This window comes from Syngnathoides biaculeatus, chromosome 3 (genome assembly GCF_019802595.1).
Source record: "Syngnathoides biaculeatus isolate LvHL_M chromosome 3, ASM1980259v1, whole genome shotgun sequence".
In the NCBI taxonomy this organism is placed as follows: domain Eukaryota; kingdom Metazoa; phylum Chordata; class Actinopteri; order Syngnathiformes; family Syngnathidae; genus Syngnathoides; species Syngnathoides biaculeatus.
The window spans coordinates 30,310,608-30,329,036 of record NC_084642.1 but is presented as its reverse complement, the minus strand read 5'-3'; the positions used below and the strand labels follow the sequence as shown (position 1 = coordinate 30,329,036).

Genomic DNA, 18,429 nt, shown 5'->3' with positions numbered 1-18,429 from the left:
GCAGTAAGCCTGTGCTTTTGGCATCACTTCCGTACATGCTCAGTACAGTTAACTTGTATTTCCTGTTTCTGGGTGAAGACTGATTGTTTAGGAGCAGGCTTGTTTAGTTAACAACATTTATGAAATAAACACGTAAACTAATGTCAAGACTACACAAAATAAGCGACGTCTTTCAATATCTATTTTTTCTACTCGTAACAAATTTTATGCACGTTATTTTTTCGTGCTCGACTCTGCAGATTTGCGAGCACGAACCCGAAATGTGAACTATTTGAACACCCTGCTATATTGCAAGTTCTCCCTCTTAGAAATCATGGAGGGGGCTGAAATTTTCATCGGAGGTGCATGTCCACTGTGAGAGAGATAGTCTAAAAAGAAAAATCCAGAAATCACAATGTATGATTTTTTTTTTAATGATTTGTGTGATAAAGCTGCAAATAAGTATTTGAACACGGTTTACATGTGTAGATCCAGTTGTCCAAGACAATCGGAAGCGGGTTAACAGTCCGCTTTCTTTTTGGTGTAACATCGAGTTCGGCATTAAATATGGGTCCTCTATGCCAAGTGTCTCTAATTTTTCCACGTCCCTTCGTTTATTATCAGCTTCTAAATGTTTAACGGTATCGGACAAAACTCTGGCCGTCGCGCTATAAGAAATATTTTCGTTTCATCTCAATGGACTTAGCATTGAAGAATGCTTTGCTAGACCGGCAACATGGCCAGTCACATGACTTTGGTGATGTAGGTGCACAATCTCTATACTGATTGGACCAGCAGGATGTGAGTCAGTGTGTGGTAAGGATTTTAACAGCCTTAAAACATGTATGAGAAATGAAAAAAAAAGCATACCATAAATTTAAAAAATAGTGCTGTATAAATGAAAAAATGACCTGTAAACAAAAAAGACATACAATACATACATTAATAAAAACATAAAAATGGATTTTAAAAAATTCCACTTCTGTTTAACAGATTTCACTTAATACAGGTATTTTTGGGAATGTAAACCCTGCATTACATGAGGGAACACTGTTTCTTTTATGAACTTTTGTTTGACCAATTACTTATTTTCCACCATAATTTGCTAACAAATCAGACACTATGTTTTTTTTCCATCTTAATTTGTCTCTCATAGGTGAGGTATACCTGATGAAAATTATCGGGCTTGCTCATCTTTTTAAGTGGGAGAACTTGCAAAATCGGTGGGTGACGAAATACTTTTTTGCCCTATTGTTTTAATTAATTCACGATTTGCAGCTATGTAAGATGTGCTGCTATGATGAAAAACTATACATGTGACATCGGTCAACATGTGCATGGGCTGCTTGTGGATAATGTCATAAATTTGTATATTTTGAATTTGAAATGCACTAATGCCATACTAATCCAACCGCTATAAGTGAAACATGAAAAAAATAACTTAATGGAAGAGTGTGATTGATGGACTGCCTATGAGGAGACTTATTTTGAAGGCTAAATCATTATGTTTTCACCACACGGTGCAATTCTGATATGGCGATAGCAGTATGAGCTGTTAAATATCCATCCATCCATATTCAGAAGTGCCTATCCTCACTGGGGGGTTGCCTTTGCCTATCCCAGCCAACTCTGGGCGAGAGGCGAGAAATCATGTATTTTTTTAAGCATTACCGGATCAATTCATACATTTCAAAAATCGAATAAGTTCATGCTCTTGGAAAGAAGAAAGTGAAAGACTTAATGTGGCTGTCACAACAGAGTGCTCTTGTACGACTAAGTGAGCGAGTTATGATAAAAAATATTTTGCTAACAGGATGAATATGAGAATTCACATTAAGGAATTTCAACCACAGAGAAGCAGGAGACATACAGTACCCTGTATGTCACTTCTTCTTTTACAAAATCCTTTACGCAAACAAAACAAATGAACAAAACAATCACACCGTTCAACTGTTATGCATTTGTGTCTAAAGCCTGTTACTAGAAACCAGGATTTCTTGATTGTTGATTATATTTGATTCTATAGATCATTACAACTAGACTTTACACTGATCTGATCAGCCTGATTGGTATCAGCCGATATTTAGCATTTTATGCTGATTGGCTGATCGACTTTGTCATAATTCGCCGATCCGATCAGTTACATCATTGATGGGCTTCGCGTCGCCGTCATGCACAGTATGTATGAATACAAAATCTAGTTTATTTTTAGCCTTGTCGTATGTCTTTTGACATAGTCCTTTAAATATCTGACCATCTATAAAGTTATTTAAAAAACTAAAATGGCCTGCAGTGAGGGACAGATGAAACATCTTAGACAGACAACACATAATGCCCACATCAGACTACAAGAAAATGTTGCTCTATCAAGATTGTACAATGTCAGACTACTGCAATAAAATCTCATGATCTGTGGGCTTTATCATGTCAACCCAAATGTGACCAGATACACTCATTATCATGGCCACAACGACAAGAGTGGATTTCAGAAACCGTCTTCTTTTCCTTTCGGCTTGTCCCGATTAGGGGTCGCCACAGCGTGTCATCTTTTTCCAACTCAGCCTATTTCGTGCATCTTGTTCACTAACACCCACAGTCTTCATGTCCTTCCTCACCACATCCATCAGCCTTTTCTTTAGTCTCCCTCACGCTCTTTTGCCTGGCAGCTCTATCCTCAGCACCCTTCTAACAATATACTCACTCTCTCACCTCTGGATATGTCCAAACCATCGAAGTCTTCTCACTCTAACCTTGTCTCCAAAACATCCAACTTTGGCTGTCCCTCTAATTAGTTAATTTCTAATCCTACCTAACCTGCTCACTCCTGCCCAAACTGTATAGTAACAAAATAATGGGAAAAACGTGTTCTGCTGGTCACTGGTCCTCAGGGTATGACATTCGTTTAAGGCTTGCTTGAGATATGTTCACGTACTTTTAATACGATATGGCTGGAAAGCAGGCAACAAAATGTTATGTAGCCTAGCAAGCTAGTCCTACCACTCATGTTTGTGTGTAAACATGCTGCTGTTCTGTCAAATCATGCGTGGGGGAAATAATTTAATTACCATAAAAAAGTTTATTACAGTAAGGTAGCATCTATTATTTCTGTCATGTTGTAATGTTGGTTTGACCTGAGTGATTAGATACATAACCTGACTAGCACAGTGATTGCAAATGTTTATGTAGCCAAGGAACGTATTTTACAATTGAAACATCTCACAGCACACCAACAAACAAAGGTGTCACAAAAAGTGAATCCATGAAATGTATATAAATATAAAAAATTTGATTTTTGAGAAATTAAGTACACAAGTATATTTTGTAAATTAACTGGTCATTTAAATAGACTCAATGCTTCATTCTGTGATTTTTTTTTTCCAGAAAAGATGTCAATCATTTCATTTTATATATATATATTTTATTTGTCGTTTTGTTTTTTGCCCTTGTTTTAAATGTTTTATTTCTTTGTTTTCAAATGCTTTTAATCTTTTAAAGCACATTGAGTTACCTGGTGTATGAAATGCGCTATATAAATAAATTTGCTTCGCTTTGCTTAAATGTCAACAATCTGTAATCTATGTGAGTGAAACCAAACACTGGAGTTAATATGGTCATTTTGATGTAATACTGGCACTAGTTTATTTCCTGTCACACTCTCATGGAAAAATATTCAACGAAAGTTGTGCAAGTGCAAGTTGACAGCTCAAGGACACTTTGACACACTCTTAAGAGGAGACATATTTGCTGTCCCCTTCTGCGGGATTAAGGTTATCTACACTTAAACTGTAGATATTATCTGTTGTATCTGGGAGCTCATTAATCTCGTTTAAATCTGCTGCTCAGTAGTAGTATGACAACAGCTGAAGTGCTGGCAGGCGCAGCACAAATGTTGTGACTTAAATGTGCATGTAACACGTATGATAGAAGAGGAACATATAATAGAGAACACTTTATTACAGGGATTCACAGTAATGCAGTGGGACCAACAGCAATCTGCTTAAGTATGTGTGCGTCATACAAAAAAAAAAAAAAATGCCATTAGAAGAGGACATGGAATTTGAAGAGTTCAGTTTTTACAAATTAGAAGAGGCATCTGATGGAATTTGTTTTTACAGTATGATATACTTCATGGAAATGTCCTCCCATCTTAACCAAGGTTGTATGTCTTTCTGTCCTCCTATTGATTCAACCAATGCTAATTAATGTTTACAAAAGGGTAATTAGGTTAAAAGCGGAAAACTCTGGCCAACAATATTGTGGTGTGTAAATGGAATAAGGCAGTGTTCCCCAACCTTGTTTGCACCGCGGACCGGCTTGGAATAGGCATTTTTCCCCCTCACGGACTGGATCGTTCTCACTATCAATCTCTCTCCCTCCTTTCTTCCCACGCTGTATATATACACATGCAGTCTTGCCTCACTTGTGCTTTTCTGCTTCCCACTTTGTGCAATGTGGGCACGATGCAGGACTGGGCATCGGAGTTGTTGTAGGCAGTCAGACCTGACTGCAGTTCTGTAACTCTTCAATGAGAGTAGACTTTTATTTCACTAAAAGTATTTCTGTCTGTGTCGAGCAGAAACCTACAACTGTACAGTATCTGCACCCAAGCTGACTTGGTGCGTGACAGTTAACTGTTGCCATAAACCTAAATTTTAAGGAGGACCCCTGATATTGTGTTTCGTTTGCAAACATTTCATTCAAAAGAACAAATCATTTTGGAAAATGTAATGAACTTAATTAGTTTATGAAATGATCCATTAGCCAGCCCGCTGGGACCAGAAACTGAAGGGTTCGAGTTGGCTGGGATGGGAACCGGAAGCATTTTGTACAGTCTAGAAGTGTCGATTGGGACATGCAGTGAAGATCAGGTCAGTTTTAAAAATAAAAGACATGAATTTGAATTTCAAAAATACGTGAATTGGAATACAGCAAAAAAAGCTATAAATTGGTCATTCTTTCTCTGCGGCTCAGTAAGAAATGCCTCGCGGCCCAGTCCTGATCCGGTGCTTGGGGACCCTTCAAACAAAGGGAAAGACTAATCAAACCCTAACATATATTCTTATGGCTGGGATACCCCCTCTACCTCAATATCTTGCTCAGATTTTCATGAAAGGGTGTGACTTGGTATTATTTCTGTCCCTCATCTGAACCACTTATCCTCACAAGTGTCGGGGAGTGCTGGAGCCTAACCCAGGTATCTTCAGGCAGGAGGTGGGGTATACACTGAACTGGTTGCCAGCCAATCACAGGGCAACAAACAAGCATTAGCCAAATTTCTGAAAAAGAGTTGTCCAAGAGACAAGGACCACCTTTGGAGAGCTTCATAAATACCTGGAATTAGCAGTTACTGTTGTCACAAGGAAAACACTAAGTTATGTACTGCGCAGCCATGACCGCTATGCATGCTCATTGCGCAAGACCCCATTTCTTTAAAAAAAGAAAAAAAAACAGGTCAAAGCTCGTTTAAAGTTTGCTGAACAACATTTGGACAACCAGTTAAATACTAGGAAATATAGTCCAGTAGGTTGAGAACGAAGTTGAACTATTTAAATGCCATAATGCACACCATGTTTGGAGGAGAAATGGCACTGCACATCACACTAAAATACCATACCAACAGTGAAGTTCAGAGGTGGGAACTCCGATGGTGTGGGCCTGCTTTTCAGAAAATGCTACTTGTAAACTTCACAATGAATAAAGAATGAATGGGCAAATGTAATGAGACATTCTTGACAAATATCTGAGGCCATCTACAAGGATGATAAAAATAAAATGAGAATGGAGATTTCATCAATGATCCAAAACATACTGCCAAGGAAACTCTGTTAGTTTTAAGAAAACAAAATATAAAGCTGTGAGAATGTAGCTCTCCTGGCTTGAAATCTATGGAAAGAACTCAAGGTCCATAAAATAAAATTTTACCCCCCGTATAAAAACAAACTTTCTTAAAGCTTGTCCCGTTAGGGGTCGCCACAGCGTGTCATCGCAGCTGAACGCTCATATTTGTTTGGCACAGTTTTTACCCCGGATGCCTTTCCTGATGCAACCCCTGGAGAGTATCATATACCTGTACAGTGGTACCTCGGAGTTCAAACAACTCGGGCGTTGTACAATTCGAAATTTGATGAAAAAAATCTGCGTAAAAAATGCCTCTGTGTTTGACCAAGTTCTTGGAGTCCGAAGAGCCGAGCAAAGGTGAACCCATCTTGACCGGGTGGTTGAGTCAAACTAAATGTCCACTTCAAGTTAGTTAGGCACCCACATTCATGAGAGCTTCTCAAGATTTAAAAGAGAAAATTTCCAGTATTTTCTTTGCCATGGGCCCAAAGAAAGATAGCGGTGCTACCAGTAGCAAAGGAAAAATGTGCCAACCACGGTGGATGGAAGGAAGGAGATAATCGCTAAGTACGAGAGTGAGGTCCGTGTTACGGCTCTTGCCAACTAGTTTTAGTTTATGGCTAAGTTGACTATTTCAACTATCCTAAAGGATGAAAATGTAATAAAAGGCAGCTCGTGTTCCCAAAGGAGTGGCTAATATTAAAAAGCAAAGGCCACAGATAATCGAAGATACAGAGAAGCTACTGGAGAATTACCCAGTGAAATCATGGTGGGTGACTTTGGAGAAACACTAACTCCTTCCCTCTCTCCATCCATCCACAGATACCATAACTTCAACCAAAAAGGTAAATGATACATATTTAAGTTGCTTCACGTTTCCGCATTTTTTATTGTTTAAATACAGCGTTTACATGTTTTTACATAAATGGGAATTAAAATAGGAATTTACTATTTGGAGGTTGGGAATGGATTAAACTCCATCCGTCCATTTTCTAAGCTGCTTATCTTCACAAGGGTCGCAGGAGTGCTGGAGCCTATCCCAGCTATCATCGGCCAGGAGGCGGGGGACACCCTGAACTTGTTGCCTGGCAATAGCAGGGCAAAAACAAACAACCATTCGCACACACAATTACACCTGAAGGCAATTTAAAGCCTCTAGTTTGTGCATGTTTTTGGGATCTGTGAGGAAACCGGAGTGCCCAGAGAAAACCCACTCAGGCGTGGGGAAAACATGCAAACTTCCTCACAGGTGGGGCCGGGATTTGAAGCCTGGTCCTCAGAACTGTGAGGCCAATGCTCTAACCAGTCGCTCCACCGTGCCACCCGGATTAAGATCATTTACATTATATCCTGTGGAAAAAAATGTTTCGGATATGGAACAAACTTTGACTTTGAACACTTCACGAGAACGATGTTCAAACTCAGAGGTTCCGCTGTATTCAGAAGGAAAGTGGCAGACGTTTGGCTTTTCTGAGAAAGATCTTTTAGGATAGAAATATATCTCTAGCATCATGTATCCTCGGTGGGGTAAATGTCAGCCTGCGAGCAAGTTTTAAACACTAACCCTTTTCAATCCCATGATAAATTATTGTGGTGAATTTTGTTATGATAATTTACATATCTTAAAATAAACAAAGGATTGTACATTTTTGTTTTTCTTTCATTCCAGCATTTTCTTTTGACCTTAATTTACATTCACATTGAATTTTTTCATGTATCATATGCTTTCAGATGATGTCGGGGATATCGGATGGCTTACCGTTTCTTTTTTGGAGGTATCTGAGCCCATTCACCTATATTTGTTTTAAGTGATGAGATAAGCAGAAATCCCTCCTCTGTGTAAATGTTTGATTAAAGTGATATGTTAACTGTTCTTTGTTCTGTTTTTGACAGTTCAAACAACACAAATGTGCCCTGTCAACTGTCATGTTGTGGATATTTATTTAACATGAGCATCTGAAGCTACTACAAAAATAGAAAATACCAAAATTTTAAAATAGCGCTCATATCAGTAAGTTCCTTTGTATAAGGAAAATGTATGATGAATTTGCATACTATCAAATGTAATATTACAACACAAACTATCTCAATAAAATACATACTTTAAATCGAGCTAATACGTATGGAAGGACAACGGTGTAATTGTGAGAATTAAATAGTTTCTTTTACTGTAATTGCACAAACGGTCCTCGTAGATCCTGAATATGTGCACTGTAAATGTGACATTGCTTGGAACTGTTTTGCAATAATTGACAGTATGTTTACATAAACACGCCCAAACACTCTTGAGCTTTCCTTCAAGATACTGTACAAGGGTCTGGGAGGATGTAGCCATTTATCCTTGCCTGAAATTGTCAGTATTGTCAGAAATATTGTCCATTAATCAGCACATTGCATTGTCAAGTCATGCAGAAAGCACAAGGGTCAGGTCCGCCTTCCAATTACCATACCTCATCCTGGTAAAAGGCCCCTCAGCACTCAGCCACAGGTCGCCATGGAGACGCTGGACAGGGAGTGTGCGGTGGGGGTTAGGGGTTGGAAAGCGACACAGGCCACCATTAGCAGCCCATTCCATTGTAATTAATGGTGGTCCAACTGGCTGGAAATCAGAGCCCTGAAATAGACGGACACATTCTCTTAGAGTGTCACTGTGGCAAGAAATACGTCAGCGATGCTGGAAAGCGGAGCATAGGTGGGTTTTCTTTTGCTGGTTGTGGTTGTAAATCGAAACTAAAACAGCTGAATGATGTATGGGACAAAAGTCACAAAGGACCCATTGGTTGTTTGTAGACACCACAACCATAAATTGAAAGATTATTTGGATCACATGCAGCTTCTTTTTATAGTTTTTCACTCATGCGCCATCTCTGGTTGGTGTCATTTTGGCCATGCTAAAATAATCGCTTTTCTTATCATGTTTTAAAAGCGTTTCACGTTGCGAATATGCAGTTCACCTGATTAGCCTTGTAGTCAAATCTGTCTGCTTCACCCCTTGGGGATTTTCAGTCTTTCACCCATTCATGCATTCACTGTCCCTTTGAAGTAATGGCAGATGCATCTCCCTGCTCTCGTCTCAAGCAGATAATGTCTCTCCATCTTGCATGCCTAAACATGCACAGACTCAGACATAGTGTAAAAAGCAATTTCGAGGGAAAATAAAAATGCAAATGCACCTCACACAGATGACCATGTTTGAGCATGCAAAGTGGCTTCCACTAGAATGACATGACACATGTTCCCAGTGAAGACACCGACCACTTGATGGTCAGGAATGAGAACCAGTGCTGCACTTCCTTCGTCTTCATGCCTTCCTGCAGTGAGACTCTGGTATGAATCGTGGCATAGAGGTGCATTTCTAGTGTCTTGGATCACCCACTGAGTCGTCCCAATAGTGCCAACCCTGAAAAGTATCCATGCATACATCGTGTCGGACCCACTTAATCCATCCCACGCTTAACACATACAACATATATAGAATATGCCTTATTAGATTTTGCTGATGCCACACCATCAATTAATTTGGTCATTTAAATCCCATTCCTCCCACCACTGTTGTATTGCTGTTGTCTCACGCATTAATCCATTCCAAATAGGTGTCGTCTCTACTCACTGACTTCCATTTACATCCTAATGATGGAGACAAATCTCTCTTTACCATACCCCCTTCTTTATTCTGTAGGGTTCAGTGTATATAAGTCTGTGCTGTCTGATCTGATGCTGGAAAGGGTAAAGGAGGTAATGGATAGGGATGTAGTATGGTGAGGAGTATGAAGAGAGAGCAGTATCAGAGAGGGAGAGAAAAGAGAGTGCATGCCAAAGAGGTAGCAGATGAGCGTAATGAACTACAATCCTCATGTTTTTGTGTGTGGTTTGTTTTTCATCGCTGTCTGCTGTGTTGCTGTGGCCTGCAGGCTATATGACAATGATGCTGTTAACCAGACTCATCAGCCCATTTCCTTTAGAGATTATCTCTTCTCATGGCTGATAAAACTTCCCCGTTTACTCAGAATTGTCTATGGTTGCACTCTGTCTTGCAATGTGATGTGGTGACGTGAAAGTAAACTCCTTTTTGATACTCAAGTGACCTTATGACTTTCAGACTCATCGAAACAGAGAAAAGAACAAAATGTAATCATTGTTTTAGAATTTCATCTTAGAGAATGATGTTTGCAGATGACATTGTGATCTGCAATGAAACCACAGACCAGGTGGAGGAACAGTTGAAAGGGTGGAGTTGTGCACTGGAAAGGAGAGAACTGAAGATTAGACCAAGTAAAACAAAATATATGTGCGTGAATGAGAGGGATGGAGGGGGAATAGTGAGGCTCCAGGGAGAAGAGATAGCAAGGGTGGACGACTTCAAATACTTGGGGTCGACAATTCAGCGAAATAGTGAGTGTGGTAAGGAAGTGAAGAAACGGGTCCAAGCAGGTTGGAACAGCTGGTGGAAGGTGTCTGCTGTGTTATGTGACACAAGAGTCTGCTTGGATGAAGGGCAAAGTTTATAAAAGAGTGCTGAGGCCAACCATGATGTATGGATTAGATACGGTGGCACTGAAGAGATAACAGGAAGCAGAATTGGAGGCGGCAGAAATGAAGATGTTGAGGTTCTCGCTAGGAGTGAGCCAGTTGGATAGGATTCGAATGGGTTCATTAGAGGGACAGCCAAAGTTGGATGTTTAGAGAGAGCAGACTTCGATGGTTTGGAGAAGTCCAAAGGCGGGAGAATGAGTTTATTGGTAGAAGGGTGCTGAGATTGGAGCTGCCAGGCAAAATCACGAGAGGAAGACCAAAGAGAAGGTTGATGAATATTGTGAGGGAAGACATGAGTGCAGTTGGTGTAAGAGAGGAAGATGCAGGAGATAGGTGCACATGGAAAATGATGTGGCGATTTGGTGACCCCATAACGGGACAAGCTGAAAGAAAAAGAAGAAGAAGGTGATTCTCTGTGGCCCAGTAACAAATGCCTCATGGCCCAGTACCAGTCCAGGGACTGGTGGTTGAGGACCCCTGAGTTACGTGAATTGTATAGATCTGATATGAGGTCAGTGTCCTCATGGGCTTTTTCGTACTTCCTTTAACGCTGGCATCTAAATCCTTTCCACACATCCAGCATTTACACACGGATGTAATTTTGAATATTACTCCACGGCGGACTAATATGGGAAGGCATTGCCCTGAGATTCTGCCTGTGTGGTTGTGACCTGGTTTGGTTAAGTGACAATAGTTGAAAAGTCCAGAAAAACACTTCAGCCGCTATTGATGAAATAACTATAATTCTTATTTTAAATGTAATTATGCAGCCCTGGTGTCGAGATACCTTACACATTGCTTAGTTATGACAGAATTGCTCCACGTTGCATTTGAGATGGCGCCACACAACCTGTGTTGCCTCTATTGCCGGGGCGAGGATGGGCTGCTGCTGACCGAGTAGGCTTCCAGGATGGCTAAGTTGGCGTCTTGGGAGAGCCATTGGAGGATGGGGGTCTTCTGTTTACTCCCACTACCGGCAAAATGAAATCGAGCAGGAAAAGGAGTTCTCTGATTGGCTATTGCCACATACATTCTGTCATGTTATTTGAAGGAAATACACACACACCTTATTAGGAATTCCATGCCCTGCTCCAATACTACTGGCTCCATGATACGCACTGTTGCACTATGATTGGTGTGGTTATGTTTTGTATGTGGGTTCAAACATTTACTCGCAACGTGGCAAGTGGCGTCTCAAAATTGTATTTGGCGCCTGGCAAGTGTTAATTGGGGATCGTTAAGAATTTTTTATTAATTTGTCAGAAAGTATTTTTTGAGATGCACCATTAATTTTCCATAGTTATGTAGAAATCATCTTTACACAGAGTCCATAAAATGTAAACCCTCAAACATACTCAGGAAATGCACTGACTGGAAGTCTTGACTGATTTACTCGTCTAGTCTGTGTTCAACAGCTCAGCCCTTCATATGTGAATTGATCTTAATTCTCAACATGAATCAGTATGATGCATTTAATTCATTTTGATACAGTTAACAAAGGACACAGGGTTGTGCATTTTAATGTTTAGTTCTAAGCCTCAGGCTCTGCTGCCATACCAGGAGATATTTTTTTGTAGCTGTTAATGTGGGCATTGTTGGAATTTAATTTCTTTTTGGAATAATTAATTCACCATTAAAAAAACAAAACTTCTTGATTATTTTTCATGCCACCAAACATAATGTATCATTGTTATTGTTCGGGCTGGGATACAAAAATAGATTTTTTTGATGGATAGGGATGCAGATGTGAACACTTCTGAATTGATCAGTGGATTAAGAAATTTCAATACTGTGCTCTCATTCTATATGACGGTTCATCTATTGCAGATTCCCCGTATTCCAGATTATTTTTCATATTAATATAACATGTAACTTGATTTTGAGTGTTGGATTTTTTTTATAGTTCCTAGCCTATAATATTAAAATTGGAATAAAACATGCAAAGTGTATATTACTACTGTGCATCGCTGTATGTTTAAACGTTAAAAAGGTGTGTAAGAGTACTGTATACATGAATAATCCCCTTAAAAAATACATGGTTGTGGATTTCATCTATTCTGGTTGTAGTGCAGAGCCTAATCCCTGCACTGAATTGACGTGATTGTTTTAATTCATTATTAAATTGTGCAAACTAAACCCAAAAAAATTGAACTTGAAAGTGCTAATCTGCACGATCTTTGTGCCACATATAGCAAAGGACACGAGTGTGATGAAGCGAACAAGTTATGCGAGACCTAAAATAGTTTGGCATCACGACAAACACGAGGAATTGGTCGTTCTTAGCCCAGGTTCGATGGATCCCCAGGGGTTTGGTGAAGCATTCTCAGGAATTCGACTGAGGACAAGACACACACAATGTCTGTCTGTGACATTAAACCTCTATCCTTTATAGATTCTTGAGTCTACGTGTAGTGTTTTGTACTGTATCGCTTTTATTAAACTCTAATAGTGTGACGGTCAAGGAAGAAATAGATTCCTACAGAGAGAGGACGTGGACAAGAATATAGTATCAAGTGTCGATATTTTGAGAGACTGCCTCACCCCCATTGACTGGCTTGTAGCCAGGTTCGTTACATACATCGTTTGTGTGCATTTGGACTGCAACTTTTGCGATGTCATTCACAGATAAATATGAAATCATAATAAAAACACATGGTGCATACTGCATTTGTATGCCGGCTGGCTTCTGTTACCTTGGAATGTGGAAATTTTTTTCTTGTGTTTCTGCGTTTTGATTGGCTATTACCGTCGACATTGACACACTGTCAAATGACTGAATTTTTAATTGCGGCAAAACCTTTGCCTGAGAGTCCAGTTAGCTTTGACCGCATCTCTGTGTGAGGCGGACTTAATGTTACCTGGTATTTCATTTTTCTGTGCTATGTCAGTGACTTTGAAGAAGTGGTGCATTATTCTGTCAACAGCGTCTTCTCCTGACGAGCCACCTACACTCCTCCAATGAAACATAAATACAGAGGGTAGAATGGCGGTACTGGTGGGGGGGGGGTTAAAAGTTTCTGTGACTGAAGGGCGAGTAGAGGAGCTTAGTGGATCAAATTACAGATTTATTATTAGTCATCAAGGTTCTTTCTTAGTTGACAAACCAAAGCTCCTTGGGGGAGATCTGGACTCCAGAGATTGACCCTCTTGATCAGAGGGTGAGATTGCTGAGCTGAAACTAGTGACGACATGGAACACGTCATATCTGGTGCCCGGAGCTTAGCAATAAAACCTGGCACAGCGTTTAAACAATAACTTATTCACAGTTCATAAGCACTCCAAATATCCTCAGTTGAGCTTTTCAGGTCTTTGTAGCAGGTCAGTGTGCACTGAGTAAACAAAGTCGTCTTGGATCACACCTATAAAATTCAGTTTAAGACACACTTTTTGCATCCTGTAGAATTTAATTAAGGGAAAATTAAATCGAGGTGCAACAATTATTCAACAGTCAATTATTAGATTCATCAAGAATTTTGATAATCCCTAAATTGTTTTGAGCGGTAGTTTTATACCAAGTACTCTAACCCGCAAAAAAAACACACTAAGGACACCGAGTTCAACAACAATGACCAACATTAAAATAGTAATGTCGTCTCCACATTTTCCTAAAAAAGGAGGAATGTTTTATTCCTGAAAGGTATATTGGATATCATCCAAAGTCACAATAACATTATACAGTTTCAACACTGTACTCAAATATAGAAAATAAACTCAATTCATTTAAAATGTATTGGACATGAAAGTTTGAAAAATTCTGCATGGATAATGTTTCAAAATAAACGTATTAAAATGTATTTCAATAAACAAGTTAAATTAACATGTAATGTACTGTAATGCCCACAAAATCTATGCAACTTTAACATCATGCACAGTTTGATCATTTTATTCTGTGACTCACTGTGTACCGCTAGCGGTAGTTTCCGGTACCACAAGTGATACTAGTGGCACTCTTTAAGAACCACTGGTTTAGATAAAGGTTATTATAGCATCGATCATTTTCACTTTAAACTGTGAGTCCCAGGATGCACATGTCCAGAAACAATGAATACCAGCCTTGGAACAAAGATTCCCTGCAATCTATCATCATGGAAAACAAATACAGTCATCCCAAGGTATGTACTGTATATCATAGTTATTGCTTAGCTGTCCCTGGATGTTGCAGCTTTTTATTAGAGTTGTTACTCTTTTTTTATACTATCTACACAATATCTTATCCACTTTTCATTGTTATGTTTTATGCAATTACTATAGTTGCTTCTATTAAATTGCAACCATGATTGCACTTTATGATAGCACATTCATTCTGTTAGCCGTTTAGGTAGAAGGGTACATCCTTCATTATTAGCTCTCATTTACTCTTATGGGAAGATTAATTTCCAAAGAAAACAATTACATACAGTATTGTTTGTTCAAAAGTAGTGCAATGAAAACATATTTTTTTAATGAAGAATAATTGACTAACAATCATTATTGCAATACGGATCAAAATAATCCCGACTATTATTTTGGCCATAATCGTGCAGCCCTACTATTGATGTAGTGATATTATGTCATAATTCTAGAATTCATCACAATTCTGTTTTAGGAACAATTAGCTCAAAGAATATATTGAACATTGGTATTCCAATGGAGAGCAATAAAATGGATAAATCATAAAACTAAATAAAAATACTCAGATTTCATTCACAAAAATTGCACTCAAACAAACATTAGGCGTGTTTTACACAGATTACACACAAATCCTGAACAGGTAATACACTGCGATTCAAGTTTCCAGTTTAAGAAAAAGTGCAAAGTTTAGCAGCATTCATAATATTTAAGAATTAAGGCGACTAACTGACTGAAGTGGAACAATTTTGTCACTATACAGCATGTGTACCAGGTGATATTCCCAAGTAAGGGTGCCCGATTGCCACCAAATGCAGCAGTAAACACACAACTAAAAACAACTACAATTTTGTCACGACCCATCAGAACGGAGGTAGAACCCAAATGCAGGAGTACACGGGAGACGCAGAGGTAATTTGGGAAAAATATTTATTGTTCCACGGTCGGGGATCGGGGAGGCAGTCATGTGCAGCAGCGGTAGTCAGGACGTCGGGCGTGGAGAGCAGGTCAGCGGGCAGGCAGGAGTCAGTCCACGGGAGATCAATCAAAGCAGGCAGGAGTATCAAAGGAGTCAGGCTTACGGGGTTGGTCGGAGGACAGGTGGAGGTCGGTGCAGACAGGAATACGATCAGAGATACGGGAGTGCTGGAACGGGGCATGAACCGCAACAATCTGGCGCCGGACCAGTCCTCCCCATGGTCCTATATACACTGGGGCCAATCAGCCAACTTGAGGCGCAGCTCTGTGCCTCCCAATCAGCGCGACCGCACGGCACCCGCACAGCCAGGGCTGGACTGGGAGGATCATGACAAATTTCATTATAAATGACTACAGATGACACAAATTTAACTATTAAAACCTGCCTGTATGTAAAAAAAAAAACATACTAGAACTGCATTTTCACGCAATAGAAATGTAATAGTAATCGCATTACAGTGGCAATGTAGTCTGGTAAATGCAAATTTTCCAGGTGCTACAATCTGCCTTGCCAGAAACTCCAACCAGGTTTACCTTGGACCTTTAGGGCCAGTGTAGTGCGATGAATGCATGGAGGTATATAGTTGCTGTAAAATAAATAAATAAAAAAGAGTACAAGAAGAAATGCACAATCAAACCTTATTAAACAATTTTTTTCACAGATTAGGAAGAATCTGTATGTTGTACAGTGGTTTTCAAAGTATTTTGGGCACACCACTCTCTTGGGAGGTTAACTTTTTCCTGACCTTTTCTTCTGCGGGGGGTGTTAGCACTGAAAATTATTGGGAAAAAAAAGCGCAGGTTGCTAGCCAGTGTTCCCTCCAAGATGCATGTGTGCGCAATTCCACACTACTGATGTGGTCTCCGCGTACAGACATTCAGTGTTGTGCACAAAAAATACAAATCCAACCCAAACTGAAAGTATGTGCCATTTTGCAATGTAATTCAATGAGTGAGGCCTAACTGGCTGTTACATCTGATTCACATACGTATTTAGGAAGCTGGTCGGTGTTGTTTACCATGACAGCATCCTTATGCCCCGCCCACCACTGGTGTTGAGTTAGTAAGGTGGTCTGAGCAATGTCGAGCGAAGACGAGCTAGACACGCTGTTTATGTTTACCCTTGATAATGTTGGGGAAAGTAAAAAAACAAAAAAAGAAATGGTATTATTTTAAAATGCTGTTGGAGTACAGTATATGCAATGAATCTGGATGACATTTTCTGTTTTTCAAGCAAGAAAGATCTGGTCTGGTCTGGTCTGTTGCCAAGCCAAAGTAGAAAGCAAGTTTTCGCAAGGAAACTTGTGGCCAGAATGCAAGTTCAACTACCTCAAGCGTCACATTCTGCACAAGTCATTTGAAAGCAGTTAGAATAGCACCAAAGACAGAGAAAAGGAACCACCTGACACTGGTAAACAAATCAAACCCAAAGTTAAAATTCTCATCTCCTACCCATCAAAAGGAATGCATCTCTGCTGTCAGTTCAACAAATTCACAATCACATGGTAGAGTACCTGAGGACACCAGAAAGCTGACATAGCAAAAGTTATGTCTTTGGATTTACTAATTCAATCAGTCAAATTGTGCACGATGAGGCAGTGTGTGTTAAATTTCCACCGTGGCCCATGCTCATCAAGCATAAAAGCACAGACAATACAATGGACAAACAGCTAGTTCTGTATTTTAAAAAGAGGGAGCAAAAATAACACTCACCATAAAACTGTTTGTGAGCATCATTCAGCTGTCAACGTGCACTGTAAAAGATATTGTGGCATGTGATATGTGCCATCATAGCTGGACAATAATCACGTTTATAATCCAAGGTGTCTACATCAGTGATTCCCAAACAGTGTGCCGGGGTACATTAGTGTGCCGTGTGTGCTCTTCAGGTGTGCCGTGGGAAGTTATCCAATTTTATGTAATTGCTAAAAAAAAAACCACATTTCCAAGAAATAATGTATCTTTATTCATCTATTTATGCCAGTGAGGCACAATGACAGACAGAACAAAAAAAAATCCTCTTCTATTAGATGGCAGGAAGTACATACAGTAATTAATTGATCCATTTTTGGTGACATTTACTTTTGTTGGTGTGCCGCGGGATTTTTTAATTGTAAAATATGTGTCTTGGCTCTATAAAGGTTGGAAATCAGTGGTCTACATTATCCCAGACGAGACAGTTTGTTCATTTTATATCTTATGCCTTCAAAAAGATTAAGAACTTCAAACTAGTGTTAAGAGCTGTATATTCACACGTGCGGCAACCACGCTGATGTCACTGCAGCTATCCCACGTGTAGTTTGCCTTTATACTTGAGAGCAACCCACGCACAGTTTTACAAACATGATGCAGTTCTTTTCCAAGTCAGGGATCTTGCAAAGGCTGTCATTTGCAAGGACGCCATCGGGTGGAGTTTCCTCAGCCCATTTTGGTAATTTCAGGTAGCCGTTTTTGCTTTCCTTTCTGTAACAAGTAACAAAGCAACAACAATGGCGGTGGTGAAACAGTGTCAAATGGAGCTAAATGACCAGGTGGATAATTATGCTACAAAATCGCGAAAGAAGTCCGTGGCACAGGAGGTATATGGAGTTGGAAGGAATGGTGAGTACGTCGTCACAACGTGTCCAAAGCGAACCAATCACAAGAGAGGAGCTCCCCGGTGTGTGTGCGGCAGGCTACGCACAAGCTACACAGAGGTGCTGTGTGGGGCAATGCGTAGGTCATATAATGCAACGCTGCCCTTGTCAAACGCGCGATTGTGGGAGTAAAAAGTGGCCTTTATATTCTTCTAGATTCACTGCACTGTTAAAACTCATTCACTGCCTGTCCTCGGTGTTAACATGGATTTTTAAATTCAGAAGCTGTCAATGGCAGTGACTGTTAAGTGAAAAGTGCTCTTATTTGCTACCAGCATTTTATTTGCTTCGTATGTGTGCTACAAGACAAATTTGCTCTTTCACGGCTGCATTATGTCATACTACTGCCATAAAATCT

At 39.8% G+C, this 18,429-nt stretch overlaps 1 protein-coding gene and 1 long non-coding RNA gene across 9 annotated transcripts in view; one reads left to right on the top strand and one right to left on the bottom strand.

The window, feature by feature from the left end:
• neo1a (neogenin 1a) overlaps nucleotides 1–18,429 on the top strand; it is a 230,305-nt gene that overhangs the window by 32,248 nt on the left and 179,628 nt on the right. The window lies entirely within an intron of this gene.
• LOC133498450 (uncharacterized) overlaps nucleotides 16,446–18,429 on the bottom strand; it is a 62,393-nt gene continuing 60,409 nt past the window's right edge. Inside the window, exon 3 of the long non-coding RNA XR_009794319.1 lies at nucleotides 16,446–17,898. This is a non-coding gene — a long non-coding RNA (uncharacterized LOC133498450). The remainder of the gene's footprint in view (nucleotides 17,899–18,429) is intronic.